Below are 5,000 nucleotides of genomic sequence, written 5' to 3' on the forward strand. Positions count from 1 at the left end.
AAAATTATGGATTCTGTCCAGTTGTTTGGATAAACCCCAGTATGAAACAAAAAATTAAAAAGCTTTACTAAAAAGTTAACAGTTATATCCCCTCCATTTTTGAAAAACTCACTAATCATCCCATCTGGACCAGCAGACTTATCATTTTTTAGTTTTCTAATAGCAAGAATTACTTCTTGAGATATAGGTCTGTCCAATACAATATTTTCTCTGTCATTTTCTACATACATATCATCAGCTACCTCCTCTTCCTCATTAATTTCTAACACATTTTAAAAATGGTTAAACCATTCCTGAATAGAAATATCAATTAAAGGTTGTGTTTTCTTTTTTGAAATTTTGTGCATTGTGTCCCAGAACTCCTGACTTTTTACAGAATTCAAAAGTTCTTTTACTAATGGGTTATTATATTCTTTCTTTTTCCTCTTGTTTAGATTTTTATACTCACGTCTAGCAATACAAAATAAAATGCGATCATCTTTATCCAGTGTTTTCCTATATGCCCTCAGTAATATTCGTACACGTCGTCTCTCCATTTTACATTCATGATCAAACCAATTTTTATTCAAAAATACCCGCTTTTTCATAAACCCAGCTTGTTCTTTAACAGTGTGATTGAACATATCCAAAGCTTTATTTACATCAACATGAATAAGGTTTTTTGCTATATACAACTTCTCTTGTACTTATATCACACGACGGTAAATACGCGTGAACTTCTACCCTACGTGGTGTTACACTATATGGAATTGGGGAGTCATCTTCACCAACTATCACACGAAAGGAATACGTGTTTACCTCCACTGACTATCACACGACGGGAAGTTCGCGTGTATTTCTATCACACGAAATGGCTTCGCGGATTATACCCTATGACAGCGTGAGAGATTGGTTGTTCTAAAGAAGGGAGCTTGTTCTTCCATTAACTTCTACATGGTAGGTCCCGAGCTGAATTCATTGACTAGTACGACACAGAGCACCAAGACAAGCCCAGAGACAGAGTGAGACGAGAAGACTATCCCGACATGACACAGTGAAGGTGTGCGAACATGCTCTTCAAACCTTCAATCATACAGAGAAGGAGCAAGATATAAATTTGTTAAACACAGACACAGGCAGTAATTAAATGTTTAGCATCTCATTTATTCATAGTTACTACACAAATAAATTTATTTAAATCAAACATTTCTAAATCAAGCAACATCCTCTAAGCATTTCCATAGCTGACAACATCCTAGGCATCACTAACTTCAGAATACTACTCCCTAGAATATGGAGGCTATGTTAAAGATCCATACCTGCTGTGCAAAGAAGAGTCGTGTCTAGCTCTCCCCGGGCTAGCAGTCCCCAACACACGTTTGTGTGTCGGGCGCCGGGAGAGAGAGCCGGTCAGAGCGAGCTGAGGGTGTTGGTCGTAAGAGAGACTCGGTGTGAGAGCGACCTGGTGTAAGAGCCCCAGAGGCTTGTTGGTAGGTGCCTATATAGTGGGGTTGGGGAAAATTATTGACTACTAATATCTAGCGAAAACTACGGCGTGTTGGCTCTTCTCTTGGAGAAGCCGTTGTCACCAAAACGTCGTGACTGTAACTTGTCAGCGAAGTAAACTTTCCATCTTCGTGGGATCTCCGAACAGTGTACCAGAACTTGCCTTTGTGATTCTTTGGTCAACAGACCATGGACTGTGGACCTGCTGTAGTTTGCTTAACCTCTGAGTTTGACATGTTTGTGTTGTGACGTATACTGCCCGGCATTTACAGTATGACATTTATTGGTCAATTGTGGTAAACCAGGATGCTTCTTGCCAAACCCAGCCTTTTTAATTTTAGTAATTAAAACAGGTTTGACGTTACTAAGCTGTGTTGGAAGCTGTGATACGTAGACTAGAAATGAGTGTGTGGAGGAGGGGGGTAGAGGAGGTGCAGGGTAATGTGTGTGGTGTGTGTGTGTGTTGGAGCTCATGTACGTTTATATGTATTTGACTGTGCTTTCATATCTGTGAAACTGCATGTTCGGTGCATATCTGTTATGCATGTGTGGGTGTATATGTGAATGTGTGTCTTCATGTTTTACATCTATTTCCTTATTTATCATCATTGTTATCTTATTTATTTATTTTTTTACATTATAGTTATTATTTATTTATTTATTTATTTGTGTAAGCTTATCTATTATTTATTCACCTTTTTTTCTTTTTTTCCCTCAAGGCCTGACTAAGCGCATTGGGTTACGCTGCTGGTCAGGCATCTGCTTGGCAGATGTGGTGTAGCGTATATGGATTTACCCGAACGCAGTGACGCCTCCTTGAGCTACTGAAACTGAAACTGAATTGACGTTACTAATGGTGTACACCTTAAAATACCTATTTTGCCTCTTGTGATACTTATTTGATTTCATAGAAAAGGAGAAACGGTGAAAATAAACAGACTTCCAACAATTTTCAATTATTGAAAGATTCATATCATTAATATAATTATCATCACATTGCCTTATAGACTGATTCTTAACATACAATGCAAGAGGTAAGTGATCAGATTCAAATCTTTCTGTTACCTGTAGTGTTACCTTATCAAATAAGGATTCGAAAAGATTAACAGATGCTATAAAGTAATCATTGACAATGGATCCTGAATCAGAAATGTATGTGAAACTACCTTCAAGGTTACTATTACATACACCGACAGAGACAGAGAGAGAGAGAGAGAGAGAGAGAGAGAGAGAGAGAGAGAGAGGGAGGGAGGAGGGAGGGAGAGAGAGAGGGAGAGAGAGAGAGAGGGGAGAGAGAGAGGGAGAGAGAGAGAGATTTGATAAGAAGAAAAAAGTCGATCTGATGAACTTCTGACCGACTTTAGTTGGACTGTGTACCTAAATCCCCAATCTGTAAACAGCCCAGTAAATACTGATGTCTCCCTCTGCCCCCCAACCTCCCCCCGGGCCCCACCCCCCGCTGCCCCCGGCCCCCACCCTCTTTCCAGTCCCACTTATCTCCCAAAGTCATGTGCACTGCCAAACTGCACCATATTTCTTTTCTTGCCAACCTCTTTCTTGTACCTTGCATACAAACAGTGAAATCGGTTGATAGGCTCTTGTGTTTTTTCGTTTGTTTGTTTGGATTTTTTTCCTTTTCTTCTTTTTTTCGCTCTGTTTGTTGGGATCTCCAAAGTGCCAACTGGTTTCTTCGAAGAGTTCTTTTGTGTCTGGTGAGTCTTTGAAAAGCTGCTCCAGACCTTCCAACACTGTGTTATGGACTCTGGTAACATGGTTGTGTTTTCCGATCATAATGACTCCAATGGAGCCACCAGCGCAGATGTCCGGCTGAATGATGATGTCTCCAAAGCCTGTTCCTCTCATAATCTTCCCAAGAGCACCGAGGAAAGAACGAATGGACTGATATAAATCAACACCTACAACGAGATTCTTCCAGAATTGGTCATTTTGCAAAATGAGCATTTTGTCGTTTCTTTGCAGATGCAAGGTGAAACGTTTTTCAATACCAACAGACGTTCTTATCCAGTTTCTGTGAACGCTATTTATTACCATGTTTTGAGTGCCACTCCCGATTTCTTTCTTTAGTGTAACGTCTTTTGACTGGTAAATAATATTGGAGGGGGGGAGTAGTACATGTGTGTGGGGGTTAGGGGGTGGAGAGTGGGGCGATGGGAAGAGGTGGTGGGATGACTGACACAGGAAAAGAGACATAAAAAGTGTCAGAAGTTAACAGGAAGAACTACAAAATATTGAACTAACGGAGAGTAAAGCATAACTATTTCAAATATTCCTGTAACAGGATTAAGCATAATCATTATAACAAAAATATAATCAATCAAAAGTAGATACCTACTGGACTTTGAAATATTCTGTGATTTGTCGGAGTAATGAATAGTTATTCAATATATCTTCTGATGACGAAGACGTGTTCAGTGGAAACTGGTCAGTGAGTTTTTGAAAGACCAGTTTTGTCCTGGAACACTCGACAAGTATGTGATAGACATCAACTTCTTTTCCGCATAAACACTGTGTGTTTTTGCAATATTTTGTACAAAGAGCATTCAAACGAAAGCGATAAATCAGACTTATGATTGGTCTTGACCAGGAGACAAAAGAATTATACAAGAAAGCCTTGGGGTTGCTCGCTGTAATTGCCTTCATCCAGTGACGGTAATATTGGCAGTCGGAATCTTTTGATCTATTTGTAAACCGACCACGGGAAACTTTTTCAATACATCTGTAACACTCTTGTATATATATATATATATATATATATATATATATATATATATATATATATATATATATATATATATATATACACACATACAAATCAATAGCTGTCAAAAAAGATGATTTCGTGAATGTGGTCGGTTCATGTGAACAGGGCAAAAATTTGTCAGATAATGTGTTCTGACCGTTATTCATTTGGAAATGCACCCACTGGTTTGGTCTGAAACGAATAAAAGTTTAATTCAGATGATAAACACCCTGTCTTTCCACAGCCCTGCATCTTCTGTTGCTTTTGATGGCAGAGTTCAGGACATTTTCAGCTGAACAGCTGAGAATCCACATCGAAAAGCATCTGCAGCAAAATCTGTTTTAAGAAGAAATCTTCACATCACAGACGTTTTTGGGTAATGTGTGGCATCAAGTTCTTCTTTTCAAATACTGCAACCCCACCTCAACGCCTGTCTCGTGTGGAGGATTTAACGGCAGGTGCAGGGGAGGGAAACTCATGAAGTTATGTAAACGAATCATTTCGCCGAAGTCAGAATGTTCGCTTGTAAATGTTTCCAAAGCGCTCAAAATATTAAAAGACCGAACTCTCAACCAAGACAGACAGACAGACAGAGACAGAGAGAGACACAGACACAGACAGAAATACAGACAGAGACAGACAGACAGACAGACAGACAGAGACAGAAATACAGACAGACAGAGACAGAAATACAGACAGATAGAGACAGGCAGGCAGACAGACAGGCAGACAGTTGCCCCTTTCAAGGGACGTC

This window comes from Babylonia areolata, chromosome 19, assembly GCF_041734735.1.
Source record: "Babylonia areolata isolate BAREFJ2019XMU chromosome 19, ASM4173473v1, whole genome shotgun sequence".
NCBI classification, from domain to species: Eukaryota; Metazoa; Mollusca; class Gastropoda; order Neogastropoda; family Buccinidae; genus Babylonia; species Babylonia areolata.